This window comes from Anomalospiza imberbis, chromosome 11 (assembly GCF_031753505.1).
Source record: "Anomalospiza imberbis isolate Cuckoo-Finch-1a 21T00152 chromosome 11, ASM3175350v1, whole genome shotgun sequence".
In the NCBI taxonomy this organism is placed as follows: domain Eukaryota; kingdom Metazoa; phylum Chordata; class Aves; order Passeriformes; family Viduidae; genus Anomalospiza; species Anomalospiza imberbis.
This window is the reverse complement of record NC_089691.1, coordinates 2,345,580-2,373,288: the sequence shown is the minus strand read 5'-3', so window position 1 is coordinate 2,373,288 and position 27,709 is coordinate 2,345,580. Positions and strand designations below refer to the sequence as shown.

At 50.2% G+C, this 27,709-nt stretch overlaps 1 long non-coding RNA gene across 1 annotated transcript in view; it reads left to right on the top strand.

Annotated features, from left to right (window-relative positions):
* The first annotated feature begins 1,034 nt into the window (after positions 1-1,034).
* The window catches only part of LOC137480446 (uncharacterized), a 139,613-nt gene continuing 112,938 nt past the window's right edge, over positions 1,035-27,709 (top strand). Inside the window, exon 1 of the long non-coding RNA XR_011002920.1 lies at positions 1,035-1,159. This is a non-coding gene — a long non-coding RNA (uncharacterized lncRNA). The remainder of the gene's footprint in view (positions 1,160-27,709) is intronic.

Genomic DNA, 27,709 nt, shown 5'->3' with positions numbered 1-27,709 from the left:
GGTGGAATCACCTCCATCAACCTCCTGGGCACTCTCCTTTGGATGCACATGGCTGACTCATTTCCAGCCTCTCATCTAGCACCAGCCTTCTTGGCCGGGCTGGTCTCCATCCCTTCATGCCCCATCCTGTGAGATCAGCTGGGGTGGGATGTGTCACAACCCTCGGACAGAGTTGTTGGGCAGGGTGAGCTCCCTGCCAAAGAAGGCAGATCCCACTCCCCACACAACTCCAGCCTGGCCATGAGGTCACAGCAGGCTCTGGGGTCACGGCAGGCTGAGGTCACAGCAGGCTCTGAGGTCACAGAGGTGCCAGAGCCCCGTGGTTGCACAGCACCACAACGACCGAGCAGTCAGTCCTTGAGCACAACTGCTGTGGCAGCAGCGGCGCTGGCAGCAGTGGTGCTGACACTGGGACAGCTGTGTGAGGACAGCGGTGGCAGCAAGAGCTGCGGGACTGGCAGAGGGCAAGGCACCATGGCCCTTGCTCTGCGCCTCTTCCTCCTGCTCCTCCTGGCCGTGGCCCTGCCTGCCAGGGCTGCCCAGGCTGCTCCGCTGCAAGCGCGGGGAGCAGGTGAGCCGGCAGCCTGGCTGCCCTTTCCCGGGACAGCGCTCCCTGTTCCCCGGGAAGCGCTGGGGGACGCTTTGCCCCGGGGCTTTAGGGAGGGTTTCCTCAGAGGGAGGGACAGAGCCCTCAGGGACCCTGGGCTGCTCCAGCCGCCCTCCCAGGGATGTTGCACAGGGCCTACCAAAAGTGTGGAGAGTGGCCAGGAGCCAGCCCAGAGCTCCCCAGGCCCCTGTGCAGCTTTGGCCGTGTCCTTTCACATCTGGCTGCCACGGCCTTGCCTGACCACCTTGCAGTCCCAGTTCCCAAAGGCAGAGGGGGATCCCAGCACACCAGGAAATGGTTCTGTTCTGTGCTCCCTTCTAGATGAGCATGCTAGGAAGGCTTCTCCAGCAGCTTGGCTGCAGGAAGATTTCCAGCCTCTTAAGCCTCCTGCAGGTATGTTGTCAATGTTCCTAAAAGCATAATCATTGACAACCTGGCAGGAAGCCGGTGACAGAAGCTTCTGTGCCTGTTGAGTTACAGGTGTGTCTGCAGGGAAGACTTTCCAGGCTCCTTTCCTGGTTGCTGCACAGAAGCCTGGCTCCCATCGCAGGGGTGAGTCGTGTGTCCCTGCTGATCCCACAGGCTGAGCCCTGGTTTTGTGAGATCCATTCTTCTGAAATGCAAACACTTCTCCTAAGGTCCTCCGAGAGAGAGGAACAAACCCACAGGAGATAGTAAATCCCTGGAGGCAGCCAAACATCTAGACCAGATGCTGACTGACCTGGAGAGACGCCGTGGTGGGTGCATTTCCCTCAGCCTTCCCCTGGGACTCAGCAGCTGGGGCCTTTCCCTGCACATCTGGACACGCCGTGCCCGGCACAGCGGGAAGGGATCCATGGCGGCCTGGCTGCCCTGCTGCTGCTTTCACGGCCTGCAGGGCTGTTTGCCAGCCTGGCCTGGCTGCAGCTTCTCCCAAGCCGCTGCAGGAAGGCATTTGGCACCAGCTGCCAGGGAGCCCAACCTGAGATCCCCTGCAATTTCCCGCTCTCTGAACACATCTGGAGGGGCAGCTCTTTGGAGGAGGGCGGGCCCTGGAGCAGCCCCAATAACCTGGTCTTTATCCTGAATCTCATGCATGACAGAGACAAGCATTGCCTCCTGAAGATGCCACCTTCCCAGTGGGGAACAGCCCCACCTGATCCAGCTGTCCCTTTTCCTTTCCCCAGAGATGGAAGGAGAGGCTGTGCTGAAGGCTGAGATTCCCGGAGGAAGCAGTGGCTCATTGGCAGCCTCTGCTGCAGGAAGGGAGGCGATGCCAGGCACAGTCACAGGAGGTAATTGCTGTGCCTCTGGGCCTGCTGAGCCCTGCTGAGGCTTGAGCTGCCCTCTCTGCTGCTTGGCAGTGCGGGCACACAGCATGACCTGAGCCCCTTGCAGTGCTCACTTCCCCATAGAAGGGGATCCCAGCACACCAAGGAACATTTCCCATCCGTGCTCCTTTCTAGATTGGGACCGTGACACGCATCTTTTAGAAATGCGGGCAAACCATGGTTCAAGCGTCTTGGAGCTTGGTGAAGGTAAGTTATCAGCAACCCTTTCCTATCCGAGTAATTATTGTCCAGAGTAATATTCATGTGTGATTTCCATAAAGATGCTTTGAAGTTGGATGGATTCTGGAAATCCTGTCCTCCGAATTTCTACTCTTGTGCCCAACAGTGATCCCACAGGATCGCTGTCAGTGGGAGGAAGGAGCATTTAGCTCTCCATCTTCCACCCATGTGCCATGCCAGTGTGTCCTTCCGGGTGCTCTGTGCAGCCACGGAGAAGAGCAGAGAGGGAAGGGGCCGGGCCCAGGGCTGTGCCCCGGGGCTGTGCCTTTCGAAGCTTTTTTGCTGGCCCCAGGGAGCCTGAGCTGCTCCTGCTGCTGCTGCCAAGCTCCGGCCCAGGCTGGGGCTGGGTTTAGAGCTGCTGGCAGCTCCAGGGAGTCCTTTCTCCCCTGACTGCCCCGCAAGGGGCTCCTTCCATCCCAGTGTGGGGCCACTGCAGGCACGTGGTCCCCCTGCCCGTGCTCCTGAGTGGAAGGCAGAGCTGAGGGAGTGCCTTGGAGGGCACCAACCACCCAGGGGCACTCACTGTCAGTCTGGCCTGAAGGAGATGTGGAACAATGTTCTGTTAAGGTCCTCCTACATGGAAGAACAAGGACAGAGGAGATAGTAAATCCCTGGAGGCAGCCAAACATCTAGACCAGATGCTGACTGACCTGGAGAGACGCCGTGGTGGGTGCATTTCCTTCAGCCTTCCCCTGGGACTCAGCAGCCGGGGCCTTTCCCTGCACATCTGGACACGCCGTGCCCGGCACAGCGGGAAGGGATCCATGGCGGCCTGGCTGCCCTGCTGCTGCTTTCACGGCCTGCAGGGCTGTTTGCCAGCCTGGCCTGGCTGCAGCTTCTCCCCAGCCTCTGCAGGAAGGCATTTGGCACCAGCTGACAGGGAGCCAACCTGCAGCATGGGCCATGCACACCCTGAGCTCCCCTGCAATTTCCCGATCTCTGGGCAGACCAGGTGTAGGGGCTGCTTTGGTGAGGGAGGTCATTGGCACAGCCCAAGTAACCTGTCTATTTTCTACTGATCCTTATCCATGACTTTGACAAGTATTGTCTCCTGAAGATGTCATGTCCTGGAATGGTGAATGGTTCCATCTGATCCAGCTGTCCTTTTTCCTTTCTAAAGCAAAAGAGAAAAAGTCTATGCTGAAGGTGGCACATCCAAGAGGAAGCAGTGGCTCAGTGCCCACCACTGCTGGAGGAAGGAAGGCGATGCCCGGCATGGACACAGGCACGGGTAGAGGCGCAGGAGGTAATTGCTGTGCCGGGCTCAGCTGGGCTCAGCCCTCGGCAGGGCTGTGTGTCAGCAGCTCTTCCCCAGGCCCTGCCCTTGCACGGCATGGCAGCAGCCAAAGCTGGAGGCGCCTCGGCTTCAAGGCCTCTGGAGCTCGTTCCCAACCCCAGGGAATCGGGACTCGGGCACCAACGCCTCTCCCGCTGCAGCTGCTCCCGCAGCTGGCCCTGAGTGCCCAGAGGCCCAAGGCACAGGAGCAGCCCCGAGCGGGAGCCCTGCTGCCAGCCCAGGGCCAGAGCCAGCCCTGGCTCCTGACTGGGCAGGGCCTGCACTGGCTCCTGACAGGGCCTGACTCTGTCCCCTGGGGCTGGGGGAGCTGTCACGGGGCAGGGAGGGCCAGGGCTGGCAGGGGCTGCTCAGGGATGGGTTTGGCCCCTGTCCCTCCAAGCAGCGACTGCCCAAGCAGCTGCGCTGGCCCCGGGCTCTCCTCCCGGCCGGCTGGGCTTTGCTGGGTGGCACAGCCTGTGCCGAGGGGCGGCAAGGTGCCTGCAGGCCCCAGCTCTGGGGGAAGCAGAGAACGTCCTGGCCGTATCCACCGTGCTGCCAGCTCAGCAGTGCAGCACAGCGCGGGCTCACGCTCCCCATTGCTCCAACAGAATTGCTTGGCAAGTCACATGCGAACGCCCAGAATCCACCGAGAACCCCAAGAGTTTTGTGCCCCCAGGATGTGCGCAGGTCCTGCATGATAGGCACAGTAGTGACACTGTTCACTGTGCCACTCTCTGCGGTCCTGTGCTATGTTGGTTTCCGGTGGTGGAAGGAAAAGAAACAGTAAGTTGTTGCTGATCGCTACCCTCCCGAATCTTGAAATGCTGCTGATAGTGGAGTTGTGGCCGGTCCGTGGTTGTCCAAAGAGCTCTGCTGAGGGTTCTGCTGCTGCCCAGTGCTTTCATTGGCCTCTTCATTGCTGGGCCTTGTCCTGGGGGGCCCGCTGGGGCTGCAGCCAGTGCTGGCTCCCACTGAGGCTGCCTGGCCAAGAGCAGCCCCAGGGGCACAGGGCAGGGGCAAGGCAAGTTCTCAACAGTATTTGGGCAACCCAGTTCAGGACAGGACAGTGCTTATTTAGTAGCTCATGTAAAGTGTCATGGTGACAGTGATGTTACCGGACAAGCAAGTTTGCTCCAGTTCTGTGTTTAAACAAAGCCAACCTGATGAAGGTTTGGCTTTGGCCTTGAGGCTTTGCTCTTTGTGTGAGCCCTGTTCTGGATTGGTTCCCACTCAGTCTAGGAGCCAGTTTTGGGTGAAGGCTCATCCCAACCCTGACCCTTGGCAATTCTGGTCTCAAAGGGACCGCCGAGGCTGCACTGCACATGACTGGGGTTCAGGGCTCCATTATCAAGGGGCTTTGAAAAGTTTAAATTACTGTATTCTTAGTATTTGGTTTTCTTTATAGAATTCCTTGACTTTTTTTAAGCCTAGTTTTTTAAAAAAGTTCATTTCCAGTGCTTCTTCCAGTTATTGTGTATAGTGAATGATGGCATAATTGCCCAATAGCTGAATTAGAAAACAGTAAGTACTATAAAATGAAATAACTTTTACACACTTATGTCTTTCACAGACTCATGAAACTTATGTTGGTTTGATGCGACCAACAGAAGAGTTTTGCTCTGCTTTTAATTCAAAGAAGAAGAGGTGGAACCTGTTGAGAAGAGTCTCTTCACTTCATAGCTAAAGCAAATTGCCAGCGTGCTTTTTTTGCAGCCCTGGGCAGGAAGATAAAAATCGATCAGCAGAAAATACTCGAGTGAAGGAACTGATATAAATTAGGGACTTGGTCTGTTTGCTCCCTAAGCCCTGAGTTCCTCAGAGCTGCAGCTCCCTGCTCCCTTTGCAGACAGAGGCTGGCTGTGGATGGCAGTCACCTGTCTGGCCTGGTGCACAGCAGGTGCACACACGAGCTGAGGGATCATCCCTGCACACCCCATCCTGGCAGAACTGAGCTCCTTGATGAATCTGACACGGTTTTACGGCATGGCAGCAAAAGAAGGCAAAAGAAAGGCTAGAATTGGTACCATTCCAACCGCTTTACATTTTGCCATGTGTAATGGAGATGGGAACTACAAGTTTCCTATTCATGCACAATTTGCTGTCTGAGAGCACTCCGGTCTCAAATCACAGGGGCTTGCAGCTCTGTGTCTGAGATGACTTTAAAAACAAAAACAACCTTTATGTGCAACACCTGTGTATCAAAACTTCACAATACAAATCACAAGCTGATTTCTGCTGTTAAATGGATGGAAAAAAAACCTAAAAAGCAAAAAGCAAAAGCAAAACTGTGACCAAATAAAACAGGCAAACACAACAACCACCAGGAAAACAACAAAACCAACACAAACATCCCCACAAATCCAGAAAAAGATAAAAGTCAGGTGAAGGAGGCAGAGATCCAAGAGCAACAAATGGGCAGAGGAACTACAGGAGGGACAGAGAATAAGAAAGGAGAGATAAGAAGTGCCTCTGGCATCAAAGTAGCCAGGGGATCTGAGATAGTGTTCTCACCCTTCTGTTATCTGTATTTTAGATAATTCGTGCTTGTGAGCAATAGATGTATGAAATATGTTATATTGGTAAGAAATATTCCTGTAAGATTTTTAAGCGCCCCAGCCGGGGACGGGAAGGTTGCTTCACAGTATTTCAAAACCACAGCTGGCAGCAGGGAGAAAAGGACCTAATTTGCAAACAAATGGACGTGGCCAGCTCGGAGATGGGTGCTTCCCCAAGGTGGTCCAAGGAACACCCGGGTGAAGAACACACGATAAGTAGCCGAGAGTGAGATAACCTGAATCACCAAGGAGATACATCTGAATACCGAACTCCGGGAACAGGATCATGGGTGATCATCACTCTCCAGAAGGGTTCTGTTCCACTTGCCACAGTGAAGGAACAGCACATGAATAGGTGCAGCCCAGAAAAGAAGAAAGGGACTTTGCCTCAGGCAAGAAAAACCCTATGAAAATCGCTCAGACAGAACAGTCGGGGTGAACATAGGGGACCCTATGCTGCAGTGGTCAGACCTGTGTCTTACCCAGCGCCGATCCCGGGCTCGGCACTGTCCTTTTTTGATAGTGGCTTTTCATTGTTATTCTCTAAATTTATATTTGGACCATTTGACAAATTTTCTTTAGTTAATAAATTGGAGCATTCATTTATAACAATCTTGGTGGAGAATGTGGGCATCTGATTTGGGGGTCCAGGGAAACCCTTTTTTTTGTCCGTCTGGCCCCCCGGGCAGCTGCCGCTGTAGGTGTCCCGGATAGCGCTGTGCTGATGAGGCACAACCTCCCTGGGTCCCTCGGGCTAACTCCCAGCCGCAAGCAACCTAAGCGAGCACTATTGAGTGATTTCAGCTCTGTGAGTTCAGCTCTTAGTGATTTCAGCTCTGAGCTCACAAAGGTGCCTCGGCAGACGCAGGGATTGAGAGAGGAGAAGCTTGTGTAGAGTTCCGCAGCGGTGTCTATATTATCAGGGTCCTTTGAAGGGTTCCAGCGACAGCTCTTCCCCTGAACTGGGCAGAGATGGGGGTTTATGTAGGCTACTGGGGTGTTGGAAACTGTCCAATGGCCAGGGCCGAGGAGAATACGACCTATAGCCTTACAGAGAGATAACAAGGGTCCGAAGACGGAAGGGGGGCTACTCTGGTCCACTCAACATGACTCTGCATTTCTTGTCTTAGGTGGGAAACCGCCAGGGAGGCCTTGCAGGGCCTCTGACTGCTGCAAGACGGGACTGGGGAGTCCCGTGGAACCAACCAGATTTTGAACTCAGAGCCTGAGTCACTATCAAAAAAGGGGGATAAAATGGGCCCAGAGCTCTCGGGAACTTGGAGCAGAATCTCTGAGGCCGCGGTTAATTTTTTCACTCATAAAAATCCACGTGCACGAAGAATCCACGCGGGAAAAAGGACCGTAAGTATCGCGTGGTTGAGTGAGGGGTGATCGAGCGTGTGTGTTTGAGACGTGACACTGTCACGGGACGAGTGCGGACCCAAGATCGCAGTTTCACTATCCTGCGAGAAAAGTGGTCGGTCGCGGGGGAAGCGGACAGAACCGGGAAAACTCATTTCACACATAAAGCCTGCAACTCGGGGAGTTCAGGGGTTTGATCACGGGCAGACCGGGGAGGGAGGGTGCGTTCTCGAGTGTTCGAGAACTGGTAAACCTCTTCGGTCCAGGACTTTGGAAGTACAGAAAGGAAAAGGTAAGAGAGCTCATTATCAGCCAAAAATCCAGAAATCGGTTCGCTGCGAGGCTAGTCGGCTGGTAAACTTGAACAAAAAACAGGCATAAGTACAGTGCCGGTTAAATTTTTTTTTTATTCCTTCTAGAACTCAGCAAAGAGTTACAGTAAGGAGATGTTAGCAAAATTGCTTGTTGTATAAGTTTTTTTTTTTTGTGGTTTTTGGTTTGTTTTGTTTTTTTCCCCCTTTTTACCATGTCCTAAACTCCTGGTCTCAGGGTATTAAATTGCTTTCTGCTGAATGGGATAGTTGGCTTGATAAAACCAAGATCTGTTAAGACCTGGGTCTGGTAGCTGCAGTTAATCTAGTGCAGGCGATAAGAATGAAACTGCACTTTGGCATCTGAGTTTGTATATAACCCTCTGAAATGATGTGCTATGAGCAAATGTGTAGAAGAGCTGGCAGAGCCTTAACAAACTTGCCTCTCTTCTGTCAGAGTTAATTTGGTATTAGCTTCTCATAGGATGAACACTAGCTGTGCGTTACTGAGAAATGCACTCCTTGTCTCAATCTGCCACTCTCCCTCCAGGGAAAAGGTGCCGGCATCCAGGCTTTGTCCCCAGACTACTGGTAGAATTTAAATGGACCTTTTAGGTGCCAGATGCTATACCTGTGTTGCAAACACCTGGCTCAACAGCTTCATCCTAAAATGATGACCTAGTAGGAAACAGCTGGATTTGTTTGGTGTGGTGCTCTTGGGGTTGGTTCTTGGAGCTGCTCTGGGCAGGGCCAAGAGTTGGCTTTTATAGATTCCCGTGTGTCCTTTCCAACTCAGTGTACTCTGTTGTTCACCTGCAGCAGGTTTTGCCACTCACCTCTGACAGTATTCAGTGACGTTCAGGAGCTCCTATGCATAGTATTTGTTCTAGAACAGGAGTTTTGTTATCTGTTTCTGGCATGTTTTCTGCAGGTGCCGGATTTGCTCTGGTTGACAGTTGCACAGTTGACTGCACTGTGTTAGAAAGTGCTGCCTTCCGGCACTCTGAGACAAAGGGCCTTCCCAATTTTCCTGTCAGTTCCTGTGCGGCCTCATTCAAATGTCAGCACACTGTTAACTGCTGCAGGGATTAAACTGTGTTTTGGCATCTCTCTGAACTTAAGATCAGTGACCCTGGTGTTTGAGGGGTCTTTTTTTATCTGACTTTGCAAAAATAATTTGTTTTTCAGTGGTTTTGGGGTTTTTTTGGAAATGTGCTTTTCCTTTTTACAGCATCATTCCTGTGAGGGTGAGGGGCTGCCAAATTATCAGCTCTTCAGGTGTTTCTTGAGTATGTTCAGTACAAAATCATGCTCAGTGTGCACTCTGTTGGCCCTTTGCTGGGTCCATTGCATGATGTGCTGCAGTCAGTAGACCTCTTCACTTGTCATGAGGCTTCCATCTGTGACTGGTTCAGGTTGGACCCACAAGGAGCAATTTTTGTATAAACAAATAGTGGCTTGCCCTTAATTCAGGATGAGCTTCACAAGTCAGTGATAACTTTTCATAAGATTTTAAAAGGTGCCTATATTCTTTGTAAAGGACCTGATGGCAGTTATGTTTCTGCCTGTGGCTGGACTTCTAGGAGACCTCTTTTCTATCAGCAGGCCTCTCAGATGACCAGAGGCAGTACTGTCAGTAGTAGGACCCATTCTCCTTGCTTCTTCTCTCTTTATGGTGTTTTAGCTGGGTTGAATTGATTCTGCACCGTTTTGAAGAGCATAGTCACTTATCCTAAGACTTTTAGATTAGTGAAAAGTGTGTAGCATTTTCAGTTGAACATGAACAACAATAATGTTGTATTGCTAAAAAAAAAAAAAAAGGAAAAAAAAAGGGGTGGGGTGGCTTTTTCCTCTTTTCCCATAATCAGTCTTCATTTTTCCACATTGCTGTTAGAGCTGTTGAACAGCTTTAGACTCCTCCCTTGGATGAATGAAGAGCACAACAGTCCAGGTAGCGTTTGTTGCTTGGTTCCAGTAATGAGCATAGCTGAGGGTGTATCTACAGCTTCCTTTGACCTCACCAGAATGGTCTCCAGAGAAATGGGAAAACTGACAGGCTGTGCAATGCTCTTCTGAAGCAGGAGTGCTGCCGTGTTGCTGTCTGACAAAGGTTACTGTAGCATTTTTATAGAGTATTAGGACATATCTCAGTTGTGGTAGAGAGAATTTGCTACCCCAGCCAGAGGAAGCTGAGTTGAACTGGGTAATAGCTGTACCTGGAAGATGTGCCAACTTGCTCCTAATAATTTAAGCATTAGCACATCACAGTAGGAGCAATGTAGATACATGTTCTTTCCCCGTTCTGTAAGAAAGGGATTTTAGGCTGTGGAGCAGATTGGCTACCTTCTTTTTGTATGGAATGATGGGGTAGATTTTCCTACTGAAGAAAATAATGATTGTGTGTTCCTCAGAAACTGTTCAAGAGGAGAACTTTTTAAGGGGGCAAGTGGCAGTGGCAGTTTTGAGTTTTGTTTTCTGATTTTTTTTTGTTGTGTTTTTTTTTTGTTTTTTTTTTTTTTTGGTTTTTTTTTTTTTTTTTTGTTTTTTTTTTTTTGTGTTTTGTTTTTTTTTTTTTTACCAGCCCGAAAGCTTTTAGTGGCTGGGAATCATCTTGGGTCAGACCCACAGTAGGCAAAGGAGGACAGCCAAGGAAGAAGAGTGGGGGTATTCCTCCTAGAGGCCACCCTGGGTAATGTGCTAGATGGCTGGAGTAAGTGGGAAAGGGCTAAAGGGCTGGAAGTTGGATCAAGTGAGGATGATTTGTTATAGGATAGAACATTGGCCAGAGAGGAAATTACAATAGGGGTTCATAAAGTGGCCCTAGTGTAAAAGTGGAAGTGGGTGTTTGTGTAATTTATCAGCAGATATGTGGCCAGGGGAGCCCTGGTTCAGAGGAAGTGGAGTGTATTACTTGCTGGAAAGGATTCTTGGAGGGAGATTCTAAAGTATACAAGAAAAGAGAAGGGGATTGGAGGTGTCAGAATCTAAGTTGTGGGTTGCTAAGCCAAAGGTCAGGTGTCTGGGGCACAGGATCATGAGGGGGGAAGAAAAAGAAGAGGATGGACGGTAGATTTTTGAAGGGTATAGTGAGAAGGTGAAATTTCTATAAAAGTGGTAAAATTGCAGAGGCTTATAGAAGGGAAAAGGAAGTCAGAGTATACAATAGTAGATGGGAAGTCAGGAAAAGTGGTAGCGTCGAGACCCCTAGGTGCCAGTTGTTCAGCACCAGTTTGTGAACTGTATGCAGTTTTACAAACACTTAAAAAGTTAAAAAAGGAAGAGAGGGGCGATTTTTACTGATTCTCAATACACTTCTGGGGTGGTCCACACCTTTGGAAAATTTGGGAAAAAAAGAAGCTTGATCAGCACCTGTAGACAAGGGTTGGTTCATGAGGAATTAAAAAAAAATCAAATCCTAGAAGCTATTAGGAGACCAGAAGCAGTCCCAGTAGTACATGTCAAGAGACACAATCTACTCCCATTGAGAAAAATTCCAGCCACACCGGGAGTTACTAGCTCCATCAATGTGCCACTTAACATCCGGGGACATCAGAGCCTTCAGAAAAGAGATGGGCAGTTTGATAGATAATCCCTTAGAGGTGTCAGACCAGTTAGACCAGTTTCTGGGGACTTGTATTTATATCTGAGATAACATGCAAACTAAAATTTGTTTAGAAAACATGGGATAAAAAAGACAAGAATTGTAAAAACAGAAGATGGTGACACAGAGCACCCCTTTAAAGTTCTCTATACATAACCTGGAGACAAAGTGCTTATAAAAGCCTAGAGGGAAGCCCCCCTCACCCCTCACTGGGAAGATCCTTTTATTGTCCTTTTAACCACAGACACAGCAATTCAGACAGCAGAAAAAGCCTGGATACCTGGAGTAAAGAAGATCGAGCACCAGGAAGAGACACCTGAGGAAGAAGTCACCTCTCCCCCTGGAGACCTGAAGTTAACCCTGTGCTGGCCAAGTAAATGACTGATAGTGATCTGATAAGGTGCACTGAACCACCAGGTTGTGATTGTTGTCCCTTTGTGCATTTTAAGTGTGAATACTGTGATGAGGTTTGGCTGGTACACTGTATAAAGAGATTCTGGCCAAAGGGCTTGTGTGATGTGCCTGACTAGCCATGTTTTAGGGCTCGCCACTCGTCTGGGTATAATGAAAGTAGACTCCTGGGTGTGGTTTTGCCTATTCCAAAATGGGCTGAGGGGAAAATTAAAGTAAAAAGCTCAAAATCATTACTGTTGAGTGCCAAGGGTTAAACAAAGTATCCTGCAGTCAGACTCAGTCAAACTATCCAGGTAGGGCATCTTTAAACAGAGGTATGCGGCTCGATCCAGGTACAAAACCACAAAAGACTATTCCTGCTGCTGAGAAGATGGTTTACCCCGCCGCTGGTGGCAAGCCGGTGGGTGAAGGCAGAGGCAGAGGAGTTTTCATAGTGGGGGTCCTGATGATCCTGAGTCTAGCAATGTGCCTCAAAATTAGTATGCATTCAAGTTACTTACCCTGCATGGATGTACGAGGCCCCAGTGTAAACAAAACGGAGGAAATGTGGATATTCTCAGTTCAGTCAGAGAGAAAAAGAGAAGGTTTTCTAACCAGGCGAGAGCCTGGGAGACAGTTGGGAAAGAATGTAAATAATTCTCTCATCTATCTTGTTGTTCACATTGTTCATAGATATGTTCTGCCACCGTGCGTCATTCACTGCACACCAATGATGTTGTGAAAAATGCATATTTTATGATTGGCTTTTCGCAAATATTAAATTGAATACTATATGTATTATGTTATATTGATTAGAAGTGCTGTATTAACATTTTAATAGTATGGTAAATTTAGTTTTGTAGTTAAAATAGAGCCTATGTATGTGGAGTTTTTTATTTTACTAGCTCAAGCAAGAGATGAGATAATGAAGAAACTCTTCACACAGAGATGACAATGATGGGGGCCAATAAAGAATTACTGCCGCCTTATCGGAAAAGGCAAACATTCTTCCACCTTCTCTCCGTCTTTATGGAACCACCAGGATTAAGGGGAAGAAGTTGACAAAAACCAGAAAAGTTCTTAATTTGCCAGGAATTTATGCATCATTTATGAGAGAGAGGTGCCCAAAGCTGTTGGTGGCCCATGCCCTGCCGAGCCTGGCCCAGTTCCAGTCCTAGCCGGACCAGGGCGGCGGGCTCGGGAGGGGAGGAGGTGGGGGGATCTCGGGAGGCTTCCGCTTCACAGCTGGGTTGGGGGGCCGTGGGGGAGGCACGGAGTGCTGCTGCTCTGCTTTCTTGGGCAACTGCTGCTGCGGAGGCCACAGCGGAGAGCTGCCAAAGCCGCCGGTCTCTGAGCTCCCTGGGGGCGAGGGAGAGTCACGCCTTCTCGGCCGGGGTGCGGGAGCTGCGTCAGAGCGACTGTGGAGAGAGGAGTGGGTGAGGCTCCCGGCTGCCAGTGGCACACTGGGACCCTCCTGCACAGCAGGGCCCAGAGCTGGCAAGGCTCCCCAGCACGGCTGGAGCTGCTGGCACAGCTTGGTCCAGCTGGACAGCTGCCCCTCAAGGCCCCGGCGAGCAGGGGACGGCTCTGGGCAGGCTCCCTGGCCAGGAGCGGGCCCCAGAGCGCGTCTGCCTTTCGAGGGCAATCTCGTCCCCGCTCTTTCTGCTCCCCACCTTGCCTTGTCTCTGCCCTGTGCCCCTGGGGCTGCTCTTGGCCAGGCAGCCTCAGTGGGAGCCAGCACTGGCTGCAGCCCCAGTGGGCCCCCCAGGACAAGGCCCAGCAATGAAGAGGCCAATGAAAGCACTGGGCAGCAGCAGAACCCTCAGCAGAGCTCTTTGGACAACCACGGACGTGCCACAGCTCCACTGCAGCCTCACAGGGAACATTCCCTGATTATCAGCAGCATTTCAAGATTCGGGAGGGTAGCGATCAGCAACAACTTACTGTTTCTTTTCCTTCCACCACCGGAAACCAACATAGCACAGGACCGCAGAGAGTGGCACAGTGAACAGTGTCACTACTGTGCCTATCATGCAGGACCTGCGCACATCCTGGGGGCACAAAACTCTTGGGGTTCTCGGTGGATTCTGGGCGTTCGCATGTGACTTGCCAAGCAATTCTGTTGGAGCAATGGGGAGCGTGAGCCCGCGCTGTGCTGCACTGCTGAGCTGGCAGCACGGTGGATACGGCCAGGACATTCTCTGCTTCCCCCAGAGCTGGGGCCTGCAGGCACCTTGCCGCCCCTCGGCACAGGCTGTGCCACCCAGCAAAGCCCAGCCGGCCGGGAGGAGAGCCCGGGGCCAGCGCAGCTGCTTGGGCAGTCGCTGCTTGGAGGGACAGGGGCCAAACCCATCCCTGAGCAGCCCCTGCCAGCCCTGGCCCTCCCTGCCCCGTGACAGCTCCCCCAGCCCCAGGGGACAGAGTCAGGCCCTGTCAGGAGCCAGTGCAGCCCCTGCCCAGTCAGGAGCCAGGGCTGGCTCTGGCCCTGGGCTTGCAGCAGGGCTCCCGCTCGGGGCTGCTCCTGTGCCTTGGGCCTCTGGGCACTCAGGGCCAGCTGCGGGAGCAGCTGCAGCGGGAGGGGCGTTGGTGCCCGAGTCCCGATTCCCCGGGGCTGGGAAGGAGCTCCAGAGGCCTCGAAGCCGAGGCGCCTCCAGCTTTGGCTGCTGCCGGGCCGTGCAAGGGCAGGGCCTGGGGAAGAGCTGCTGACACACAGCCCCGCTGAGGGCTGAGCTCGCAATTACCTCCTTTGCCTGTGCCCGTGCCTGTGTCCGTGCCTGGCATCGCCTTCCTTCCTCCAGCAGTGGTGGGCACTGAGCCACTGCTTCCTCCGGGATATGCTACCTTCGGCATAGACTTTTTCTCTGTCCCTTGAGAAAGGAAAAAGGACAGCTGGATCAGATGGAACCATTCACCATTCCAGGACATGACATCTTCAGGAGACAATACTTGTCAAAGTCATGGATAAGGATCAGTAGAAAATGGCCAGGTTACTTGGGCTGTGCCAACGACCTCCCTCATCCAAGCAGCCCCTACACCTGGTCTCCTCAGAGACCAGGAAATTACAGGGGATCTCAGGGTGTGCATGGCCCATGCTGCAGGTTGGCTCCCTGGCAGCTGGTGCCAAATGCCTTCCTGCAGAGGCTGGGGAGAAGCTGCAGCCAGGCCAGGCTGGCAAACAGCCCTGCAGGTCGTGAAAGCAGCAGCAGGGCAGCCAGGCCGCCATGGATCCCTTCCCGCTGTGCCGGGAGCGGCGTGTCCAGATGTGCCGGGAAAGGCCCCGTCTGCTGAGTCCCAGGGAAAGCTGAGGGAAATGCACCCACCACGGCGTCTCTCCAGGTCAGTCAGCATCTGGTCTAGATGTTTGGCTGCCTCCAGGGATTTACTGTCTCCTGTAGGTTTGTTCCTCTCTCTCGGAGGACCTTAGGAGAAGTGTTTGCATTTCAGATGAATGGATCTCACAAAACCAGGGCTCAGCCTGTGGGATCAGCAGGGACACACGACTCACCCCTGCGATGGGAGCCAGGCTTCTGTGCAGCAACCAGGAAAGGAGCCTGGAAAGTCTTCCCTGCAGACACACCTGTAACTCAACAGGCACAGAAGCTTCTGTCACCGGCTTCCTGCCAGGTTGTCAATGATTATGCTTTTAGGAACATTGACAACATACCTGCAGGAGGCTTAAGAGGCTGGAAATCTTCCTGCAGCCAAGCTGCTGGAGAAGCCTTCCTAGCATGCTCATCTAGAAGGGAGCACAGAACAGAACCATTTCCTGGTGTGCTGGGATCCCCCTCTGCCTTTGGGAACTGGGACTGCAAGGTGGTCAGGCAAGGCCGTGGCAGCCAGATGTGAAAGGACACGGCCAAAGCTGCACAGGGGCCTGGGGAGCTCTGGGCTGGCTCCTGGCCACTCTCCACACTTTTGGTAGGCCCTGTGCAACATCCCTGGGAGGGCGGCTGGAGCAGCCCAGGGTTCCTGAGGGCTCTGTCCCTCCCACAGCAGAAACCCTCCCTAAAGCCCAGGGGAAAAGCATCACCCAGCGCTTCCCGGGGAGCAGGGAGCGCTGTCCCGGGAAAGGGGAACCAGGCTGCTGGCTCACCTGCTCCCCGTGCTTGCAGCGGAGCAGCCTGGGCAGCCCTGGCAGGCAGGGCCACGGCCAGGAGGAGCAGGAGGAAGAGGCGCAGAGCAAGGGCCATGGTGCCTTGCCCTCTGCCAGTCCCGCAGCTCTTGCTGCCACCGCTGTCCTCACACAGCTGTCACAGTGTCAGCACCACTGCTGCCAGCGCCGCTGCTGCCACAGCAGTTGTGCTCAAGGACTGACTGCTCGGTCGTTGTGGTGCTGTGCAACCACGGGGCTCTGGCACCTCTGTGACCTCAGAGCCTGCTGTGACCTCAGCCTGCTGTGACCCCAGAGCCTGCTGTGACCTCATGGCCAGGCTGGAGTTGTGTGGGGAGTGGGATCTGCCTTCTTTGGCAGGGAGCTCACCCTGCCCAACGGCTCTGTCCGAGGGTTGTGACACATCCCACCCCAGCTGATCTCACAGGATGGGGCATGAAGGGATGGAGAGCAGCCCGGCCAAGAAGGCTGGTGCTAGATGAGAGGCTGGAAATGAGTAAGCCATGTGCATCCAAAGGAGAGTGCCCAGGAGGTTGACGGAGGTGATTCCACCTCTTTGCTCTGGTGAGACTCCACCTGGAGTACTGTGGAAGGTGTTTTATACTGCTGGCCGGGGGTCTGTGTACAAATCACGAACGGGACAGGACTGCTGAGGAACGCGTCTCGAGCTGTTTATTTTCTAGCATCAGCCTCATTACATGGTGACAACAATGGGAGGATGCCAGCAGCTCACATCCCCAGCAGCAGACAAAGAACTTAATGTGACAACTTACTTTAAAAGCTTTTTGACCAATCACACAAAGCAAAAGCATATTGACAATAGATTTATCCAACCTCTATAAGCACACGTACCTTTTGTTAATACAGTGCTCGCTTCTTTCAAATACAATACCTACTTGTATTGTAAGCCTTAAAACCCAATGCACAGAGCTCCATTATTAAGCTTAGAACTTCCTAATATCTTGCTAGAGATACTTTTCTGTAGCTTAGGGAGTTATTCTTGCCAAGCGGTAACACACAGACCATTGTACTGTTTGTCCTTACTTTTCCACTTCTTATATAATTTTTCTGCTGACAAATCTTACAGCTACTGCTTAGCTCTAATCGCAGTTCTGCTGTCTCTGAGGCCTGCCTTTTGCAGCTTTCCCAAAACCCTCTAATTTTAAAGATTCCCGCGTTTTACAGCGTCTTCTGTGAGCCAGAGAGAAGTTTGATAAGAGGATCCATGTTTACCCCTGAAAGAATTTTCTACCAAAGTCGTTGACATAGAAACCAAGAAAGCAAGGAGGATAAATAAGAGAAACCTGCAACTGCCTATTCCAATAAGCACTTGGCTTGCCCCTGGTGACCAATGAGTAAACTTATGTGCTTTGGAAGAATGTAGAAAAAGCATGCATGCTAGAATAAAACCAGGGTTTGAAGCCTTCTGGAAATGGCGTGTGTTGCCTTGTATTTTCTCCGTCTCTACCGTGACAGAGTACTGCATCCAGCTCTGGGTCCCCAACACAGGAAGGACACGGTTCTGTTGGATCTAGTCCAGAGGAGAGGCAAAATGCTCTGAGGGCTGGAGCCCTTCTGCTTTGGAGACAGGCTGGGAGAGCTGGGGGTGTTCAGCCTGGAAGAGAGAAGACTCCAGGGAGACCTGATTGCTGCCTTTCAGTACCTTAAGGGGGCTTGTAAAAGAGATGGGACAGAATTCTTAGTAGGGCCTTTTGTGACCAGACCGTGGGGGAATGGTTTTAATCTAAAAGACGGTCGATTCAGACTAGACAAAAGAAACCCATTTTTTACACTGTAGCTTTCGAAACCCTGGCACAGGTTGCCCAGAGAGGTGGACACGCATCCCTGCAGTCATTCAAGCTCGTGCTCTGAGCAACCTGACCTAGTCAAAGGTGCCCCTGGCTCACTGCAGGGCATTGGACTAGATGGCCTTTAAACGTCCCTTCCAACCCAAGCCACTCTGTGCTCCTGTGCTCCATCAAAGCAGTGCGGGATTAGTGCTGGGGTGACGATGCTGGCACCTGTATTTTGGTAGTTGTGCCATTTAGCAAATGGCCAAGAGAGGATTGGTGGGCTGGGCAGTGAAGTCTGCAAATAACACACAGTGTGCTCAAGGAGAAACAGGAGAGGAACACAGCTTCCAGTGCAGATAAATGCCAGCATTTTGCTGCCCATCCCATGTTAAGAAATAAAGGAATGTCCTGAAGATCCCTTTGTGTGGGTGCACTATTGGCTGTATCAGTACTTGTGTTCTGTAAAACAGGTAAATTGTTACAGCTTCTTGCCCTGTTTATCACTGGATAAAACCCAAATGCTGCATTGCTCCCTGTCTACTTTCTTCCAAGTCAAGGCAAATTTTGTTCATTCTTGAGTGGGACATATTCATCTGCTCCCAAGCAAATTCTTCTTACCATTCACACAATGTGGATTTGCTCGAATCAGACTGTAACTAAGGCCTACCTCTCACTGGAATTCAAGTTGATGCATTGTGAGGCAAAGTGTCGAGTAATTTGTCCTGGTGTCTGGCACTGTAGAGGGTTTTTCTGTAATTAAATGACATTTGAAGACAGCTGTAGTCTACCATACTTCTGGCATCCTAGAAATGAAGAAACAGCCTTTGAAACAGGATTTTATCCTTTCTTCCTCCTCCTCCTCCCAGGAATTTTAATCCCTGGGATTAATGAAGAAGACAGCTGTAGTCTACCATACTTCTGGCATCCTAGAAATGAAGAAACAGCCTTTGAAACAGGATTTTATCCTTTCTTCCTCCTCCTCCTCCCAGGAATTTTAATCCCTGAGGTCTAAGCTCTTCAGCTGCCTCACAAACATTGTTTTAATTCAGACTGGCATCCATGCAGTGAGCCACAAATCAGGACAGTGGCTGTGAAGCCTGAAGCAATGCAGGTTTATTGCACTGAAAATAATAATCTCTTACCCAGGTTAAGCCAAGCACTTCCCAAATAACTCTACCTATCCTCAGGGATGTTTCCAAAAGGATCACTGTGACAGCTGGGAGTGGGGAGAGAGAGTGTCATCAACATTAAAAATACAGCTTTCTGAGATCTTTATATTCCTATAAAAAGAGAGTCAAATTTGTTCATATATGGAACATTAACTAAGGAGTGAATGAAAGATTGTCAAAATAATTGCTTGAGGAACAAAAAAAACACCATAAATTAAAATCTGTTCATGTGTAGATAATAAGTAAACCATCGGGTCAAGAAAAAAAAACAGATGTGCCAAAACTAAAAGCAATAAGGCTGTTCCCTCTGTCTCAATACAAAAAAAAAAAAAAAAAAAAAAGACTGAAAAGAATCCGAGATCCTCAAGACCATTACTATATACAGGAGCTTCCAGGTATTGGGGAAAAAATGAAGGAAACTGTAGTGTGCAATTCACAGAGGTAACCTGGAATTTATTGGTGAACTTGTTGCAAAATTTCTGAGAGCAGACTGGAAAAGCATAGGGACTGATCAGACCATGTGTGGGCATTTCCAGCAGTGTGGGGGATGTTTCTGGGAGCAACTGCAGGGAAGAAAAGCAGCACACGATTACTGGGCGTCCTAGGGCGACGCTATGATGCTCGTATCCCCGATGGTGTGTTCTGTTGATGCTGGATATTATATGGTGTGCCTTCCAGACGGGCTCTGACAGCGAAGGCGGGGAGAAGAAGAAGCACGGAGTTTGTTATCAGAGACTGCACTCACTCCTCCACAGTCTGCTGGAACACAGAACTCCACGGTGTTCTCTGGCCACGGACGGGGCAGAACACCGCGCTCCTTTGCTTTTTAGTTGCTTTAGCTAGCTGAGGCAGTCCAAGTTTTCCCTCGACTGGTTTTCTTTCCCTTTCCTTGGATCCGTTCAAACCTGCTCCGGACCGGGACCTGGGGAAGCGCCGAGAGCTTGCACTCTGTGGCCCACGGGGGGCTACTCTGGGCAGCAGCCTTTCCCAGTGCCAGAGGGACTGATAACAGAGCCACCATCCACCAGAGAGATTTTCTGAATCTGTCATCTCTTCAGAGTGACAAATGAGTTTTGTCATCTGGTAGTGCTCATTTTTTGGGCTGGGGAGTGCTTTGCCTGTTAAATATACAGGTTTTTTCCACTTCTCTCTGAGGACTTTTTTCCCAAACTGATTGGGGGGAGGGGCCGTGTGGGCTTGATTTCTGGGGCGGGCCCTTTTGGGGATTTTCTCCCAAATTTGCCCTAAAGCAGGACACTGGGACAATCTCTTTGCGGGCTGTAGACTTTATGACAGTCTGTCCCCTGGGGCTGGGGGAGCTGTCACGGGGCAGGGAGGGCCAGGGCTGGCAGGGGCTGCTCAGGGATGGGTTTGGCCCCTGTCCCTCCAAGCAGCGACTGCCCAAGCAGCTGCGCTGGCCCCGGGCTCTCCTCCCGGCCGGCTGGGCTTTGCTGGGTGGCACAGCCTGTGCCGAGGGGCGGCAAGGTGCCTGCAGGCCCCAGCTCTGGGGGAAGCAGAGAACGTCCTGGCCGAATCCACCCTGCTGCCAGCTCAGCAGTGCAGCACAGCGCGGGCTCACGCTCCCCATTGCTCCAACAGAATTGCTTGGCAAGTCACGTGCAAATGCTCAGAATCCACCGAGAACCCCAAGAGTTTTGTGCCCCCAGGATGTGCGCAGGTCCTGCATGATAGGCACAGTAGTGACACTGATCACTGTGCCACTCTCTGTGGTCCTGTGCTATGTTGGTTTCCGGTGGCGGAAGGAAAAGAAACAGTAAGTTGTTGCTGATCGCTACCCTCCAGCACCTTTAAATGCGGCTGATAGTCTGGGAATGTTCCCAGTGAGGCTGCAGTGGAGTTGTGGCCGGTCCGTGGTTGTCCAAAGAGCTCTGCTGAGGGTTCTGCTGCTGCCCAGTGCTTTCATTGGCCTCTTCATTGCTGGGCCTTGTCCTGGGGGGCCCGCTGGGGCTGCAGCCAGTGCTGGCTCCCACTGAGGCTGCCTGGCCAAGAGCAGCCCCAGGGGCACAGGGCAGAGACAAGGCAAGGTGGGGAGCAGAAAGAGCGGGTTCGAGATTGCACTCGAAAGGCAGACGCGCTCTGGGGCCCGCTCCTGGCCAGGGAGCCTGCCCAGAGCCGTCCCCTGCTCGCCGGGGCCTTGAGAGGCAGCTGTCCAGCCGGGCCAAGCTGTGCCAGCAGCTCCAGCCGTGCTGGGGAGCCTTGCCAGCTCTGGGCCCTGCTGTGCAGGAGGGTCCCAGTGTGCCACTGGCAGCCGGGAGCCTCACCCGCTCCTCTCTCCACAGGAGCGCCTCTGCAGCTTCACAAGACCGGCCAAAGACGTCAGTCAGGGAGAACTGGACCTGTCATGCATCTCTGTGCCCGTGTCCATTGTCCCTTCCACAGCTGCATTGCCCACTTATTGCCAGGGACATGCTGCCACCCTCCAGAACAAGACCCTCTGTCCCCGAGGATGCTGCCTCTGATGTCTTTCCAGGACTGAAGGTGCAGCCCTCCTGCCAGGGAAGAGCTTGAGCAACATCTTTGTGCTTCAGCTCTGGTCCCTGGGTGCTACCACCAGCACTGGCAGAGCTGCTTGTCCGGTCACAGCCAGTGATGGGCAGGCAGCAGCCGGGCATCAGGCTCCCGAGACCAGCAGCTACTATGTTTATTTTTCATTTTGCAAGATTTAGGAATATTTTTCATAGAAAATTCTCCAAATATTTTGACCCTTTTCCCACACAGTTCTATATTTTTCAAAGTAGTTTTAGAATTCAGAAAAACTTAGAACATTTTTACATTTCTATAATGAAAAATAAAATTGCATTTAATTGGTAATCTATACTTTTCTAAGAAGTAACACACCCCAAGACTCACAGCCTGCTTCAGAGGCTCTTTTCCCACTGGAGACTTGTGCCTGATCACAACAACTAACATAAAACCTTTTCCCTGATGTGTTCTGGGATTTCTGACAAGCTCACCTCTCAGTCTTCAGAGGCAAACTTTGAGCACAGTGGGAATCTCTTCAAGTCACCATCTTTGTTTGCTTCTGCAACAACTGCCTCACTTCTAGAGCAGGGGCTTCTCTCATCTTCCTGCTGGCCCCTGGCTCTCCTCCCGGCCGGCTGGGCTTTGCTGGGTGGCACAGCCTGTGCCGAGGGCCGGCAAGGTGCCTGCAGGCCCCAGCTCTGTGGGAAGCAGAGAATGTCCTGGCCGTATCCACCATGCTGCCAGCTCAGCAGTGCAGCACAGCGCGGGCTCACGCTCCCCATTGCTCCCACAGATGCAGCCAGCCCCACAACACCTGTTCCAGATTCCCACAAGAGCATCAGAATGGGTTTCTGTCAGGGAACAGGCTCCTGGCTAGGGATAATGGCAGGCATGCTACTTTTGGAGCTTGTCTTCATGTTGTGCTGCTTTGGAATCTGGTATACCTGGAAGAGAAAGCGTTGAGTTTTTTGTTGCTCTTGCCCTCAAACAGCTTCTTTTGAAAGTCTGTTATAGTCAGGGAATGTTCCCAGTGAGGCTGCAGTGGAGTTGTGGCCGGTCCGTGGTTGTCCAAAGAGCTCTGCTGAGGGTTCTGCTGCTGCCCAGTGCTTTCATTGGCCTCTTCATTGCTGGGCCTTGTCCTGGGGGGCCCGCTGGGGCTGCAGCCAGTGCTGGCTCCCACTGAGGCTGCCTGGCCAAGAGCAGCCCCAGGGGCACAGGGCAGAGGCAAGGCAAGGTGGGGAGCAGAAAGAGCGGGGACGAGATTGCCCTCGAAAGGCAGACGCGCTCTGGGGCCCGCTCCTGGCCAGGGAGCCTGCCCAGAGCCGTCCCCTGCTCCCCGGGGCCTTGAGGGGCAGCTGTCCGGCTTTGGGCACCTGCTCTCCTTTACAAATGACACCCGTTACCTATGGACAACAGCCAGAGTCGGTTTGCATCCTGTACTACCTTCAACAGGAAGGGCTGAAGATTCTTCCCTGCCCTGTCTCATCCTTTACCACTTTGATTTTCATACAGCTGGTTGCTGGCTGCGTCTGTGAAAGACTTTACTAGCACTGCATGTTTTACCCCACCTGTCAGGGAAAAAAAAAAAAAAAATTCTTTAGTTTAGACTTTGTTTCTAGTGTGGTTGGGCCACTCACATTTTGAGCGATTAATTTTCCATGGTACTTCTGATGGAGTAAGGGTTCAATTCAGTAGCTTAGAATTGAAATCATAGGAATGATTTCTAAACTGTATTGGGGGTTGGTGGTGGCCAGAGCAGGCAGGTAGAAGGAACAGGCCTGGACCTGCAGGACAGCCAGGCCGTGGGAGTGAATGATAGCCCCGTTACAGTGATTGTCCTAACCAGATCAAGCATGGTCTTCAGCAAATCAAGCATAGTCTTCAGTAGGTCAAGCGAAACTGCACCTGTGTGGGAATGGGAACTAGAATGGAACAATATAAGTTTAATAATTAATGTGGGGTGGGGGAGAGTAGAAGGGGTTATAAGCTACCGATTCGGGTGTATCGTTGAAGCCGAGATCTGGGGTCTCACCCCGGGGCTTCCACGCGCTTCAATAAAACACCTTCATATACAATCAATTCTGATTGTGTGTGGATCCTGACGCTAACACTTCTTCCCTTTTCCTTACTACCCATCAAAAGTTCATCTGGACATTAAAATCACCAGAATTCCTGAGATTTACCTCAAAGCCCTGAGGGGAATCTAGCACAAAATATTCTCCCTGTGTACTGCACAACAAGAAATATCCAGAGCAAAGTACATTGCCAGCTGAGGCTTGTGGAAATCCCAGAATACTGAGCCTGCAGAGGAGGTGTCGCCGTAGAGCAGGACGGGAACGCAAATGACTCCAAATCAAAGGCAAAGAGAATGAACTCCGATTTATTTTAAATGCACCGCTCCATTTATAGAGAACATCGTGCGGACTAATTTCATTGGTCTTAGAGCAAAACCATCTCACATTGTTATAAACGCCAATCACTTGGTTTTAAAATTTTAAAAGTTTAATAATAATAAAATAGTTATAAAAATAGTAATACAATTAGAGTAATGAAAATTTAGAGTTAGGACAATTACAAGACAATAAAAAGCAAAGAATTACGGATATCCGGATGCTCTCGGGCACTTAAGCCCGATAAGCATACCTTGTGAACAAAGGAATAATCTTTAAAAGCAGTAGCCTGTTGCATATTCATACATCTCACACATGATGCATAAATTCCTTGCAAATTAAGAACTTTTCTGGTTTTTGTCAACTTCTTCCCCTTAATCCTGGTGGTTCCATAAAGACGGAGAGAAGGTGGAGGAATGTTTGTCTTTTCTGATAAGGAGGCAGTAATTTTTATGGGCCCCCATCATTGTCATCTCTGGGTGAAGAGTTTCTTCATTATCTCATCTCTTGCTTGAGCTGGAAAAAAAAAATAAACCCACATACATAGGCTCTATTTTAACTACAAAACTAAATTTACCATACTATTAAAATGTTAATACAGCACTTCTAATCAATATAACATAATACATATAGTATTCAATTTAATATTTGCGAAAAGCCAATCATAAAATATGCATTTTTCACAACATCATTGGTGTGCAGTGAATGACGCACGGTGGCAGAACATATCTATGAACAATGTGAACAACAAGATAGATGAGAGAATTATTTACATTCTTTCCCAACTGTCTCCCAGGCTCTCGCCTGGTTAGAAAACCTTCTCTTTTTCTCTCTGACTGAACTGAGAATATCCACATTTCCTCCGTTTTGTTTACACTGGGGCCTCGTACATCCATGCAGGGTAAGTAACTTGAATGCATACTAATTTTGAGGCACATTGCTAGACTCAGGATCATCAGGACCCCCACTATGAAAACTCCTCTGCCTCTGCCTTCGCCCACCGGCTTGCCACCAGCGGCGGGGTAAACCATCTTCTCAGCAGCAGGAATAGTCTTTTGTGGTTTTGTACCTGGATCGAGCCGCATACCTCTGTTTAAAGATGCCCTACCTGGATAGTTTGACTGAGTCTGACTGCAGGATACTTTGTTTAACCCTTGGCACTCAACAGTAATGATTTTGAGCTTTTTACTTTAATTTTCCCCTCAGCCCATTTTGGAATAGGCAAAACCACACCCAGGAGTCTACTTTCATTATACCCAGACGAGTGGCGAGCCCTAAAACATGGCTAGTCAGGCACATCACACAAGCCCTTTGGCCAGAATCTCTTTATACAGTCTACCAGCCAAACCTCATCACAGTATTCACACTTAAAATGCACAAAGGGACAACAATCACAACCTGGTGGTTCAGTGCACCTTATCAGATCACTATCAGTCATTTACTTGGCCAGCACAGGGTTAACTTCAGGTCTCCAGGGGGAGAGGTGACTTCTTCCTCAGGTGTCTCTTCCTGGTGCTCGATCTTCTTTACTCCAGGTATCCAGGCTTTTTCTGCTGTCTGAATTGCTGTGTCTGTGGTTAAAAGGACAATAAAAGGATCTTCCCAGTGAGGGGTGAGGGGGGCTTCCCTCTAGGCTTTTATAAGCACTTTGTCTCCAGGTTACGTATAGAGAACTTTAAAGGGGTGCTCTGTGTCACCATCTTCTGTTTTTACAATTCTTGTCTTTTTTATCCCATGTTTTCTAAACAAATTTTAGTTTGCATGTTATCTCAGATATAAATACAAGTCCCCAGAAACTGGTCTAACTGGTCTGACACCTCTAAGGGATTATCTATCAAACTGCCCATCTCTTTTCTGAAGGCTCTGATGTCCCCGGATGTTAAGTGGCACATTGATGGAGCTAGTAACTCCCGGTGTGGCTGGAATTTTTCTCAATGGGAGTAGATTGTGTCTCTTGACATGTACTACTGGGACTGCTTCTGGTCTCCTAATAGCTTCTAGGATTTGATTTTTTTTTAATTCCTCATGAACCAACCCTTGTCTACAGGTGCTGATCAAGCTTCTTTTTTTCCCAAATTTTCCAAAGGTGTGGACCACCCCAGAAGTGTATTGAGAATCAGTAAAAATCGCCCCTCTCTTCCTTTTTTAACTTTTTAAGTGTTTGTAAAACTGCATACAGTTCACAAACTGGTGCTGAACAACTGGCACCTAGGGGTCTCGACGCTACCACTTTTCCTGACTTCCCATCTACTATTGTATACTCTGACTTCCTTTTCCCTTCTATAAGCCTCTGCAATTTTACCACTTTTATAGAAATTTCACCTTCTCACTATACCCTTCAAAAATCTACCGTCCATCCTCTTCTTTTTCTTCCCCTCTCATGATCCTGTGCCCCAGACACCTGACCTTTGGCTTGGCAACCCACAACTTAGATTCTGACACCTCCAATCCCCTTCTCTTTTCTTGTATACTTTAGAATCTCCCTCCAAGAATCCTTTCCAGCAAGTAATACACTCCACTTCCTCTGAACCAGGGCTCCCCTGGCCACATATCTGCTGATAAATTACACAAACACCCACTTCCACTTTTACACTAGGGCCACTTTATGAACCCCTATTGTAATTTCCTCTCTGGCCAATGTTCTATCCTATAACAAATCATCCTCACTTGATCCAACTTCCAGCCCTTTAGCCCTTTCCCACTTACTCCAGCCATCTAGCACATTACCCAGGGTGGCCTCTAGGAGGAATACCCCCACTCTTCTTCCTTGGCTGTCCTCCTTTGTCTGCTGTGGGTCTGACCCAAGATGATTCCCAGCCACTATAAGCTTTCGGGCTGGTAAAAAAAAAAAAAAACAAAACACACACACAAAAAAAAAAACCCCAAAAAAACCCAAAACAAAACAAAAAAAAAAAAAAACCCAGAAAACAAAACTGCCCACTGCCACTTGCCCCCTTAAAAAGTTCTCCTCTTGAACAGTTTCTGAGGAACACACAATCATTATTTTCTTCAGTAGGAAAATCTACCCCATCATTCCATACAAAAAGAAGGTAGCCAATCTGCTCCACAGCCTAAAATCCCTTTCTTACAGAACGGGGAAAGAACATGTATCTACATTGCTCCTACTGTGATGTGCTAATGCTTAAATTATTAGGAGCAAGTTGGCACATCTTCCAGGTACAGCTATTACCCAGTTCAACTCAGCTTCCTCTGGCTGGGGTAGCAAATTCTCTCTACCACAACTGAGATATGTCCTAATACTCTATAAAAGTGCTACAGTAACCTTTGTCAGACAGCAACACGGCAGCACTCCTGCTTCAGAAGAGCATTGCACAGCCTGTCAGTTTGCCCATTTCTCCGGAGACCATTCTGGTGAGGTCAAAGGAAGCTGTAGATACACCCTCAGCTATGCTCATTACTGGAACCAAGCAACAAACGCTACCTGGACTGTTGTGCTCTTCATTCATCCAAGGGAGGAGTCTAAAGCTGTTCAACAGCTCTAACAGCAATGTGGAAAAATGAAGACTGATTATGGGAAAAGAGGAAATAGCCCCCCCACCCCTTTTTTTTTCCTTTTTTTTTTTTTAGCAATACAACATTATTGTTGTTCATGTTCAACTGAAAATGCTACACACTTTTCACTAATCTAAAAGTCTTAGGATAAGTGACTATGCTCTTCAAAACGGTGCAGAATCAATTCAACCCAGCTAAAACACCATAAAGAGAGAAGAAGCAAGGAGAATGGGTCCTACTACTGACAGTACTGCCTCTGGTCATCTGAGAGGCCTGCTGATAGAAAAGAGGTCTCCTAGAAGTCCAGCCACAGGCAGAAACATAACTGCCATCAGGTCCTTTACAAAGAATATAGGCACCTTTTAAAATCTTATGAAAAGTTATCACTGACTTGTGAAGCTCAACCTGAATTAAGGGCAAGCCACTATTTGTTTATACAAAAATTGCTCCTTGTGGGTCCAACCTGAACCAGTCACAGATGGAAGCCTCATGACAAGTGAAGAGGTCTACTGACTGCAGCACATCATGCAATGGACCCAGCAAAGGGCCAACAGAGTGCACACTGAGCATGATTTTGTACTGAACATACTCAAG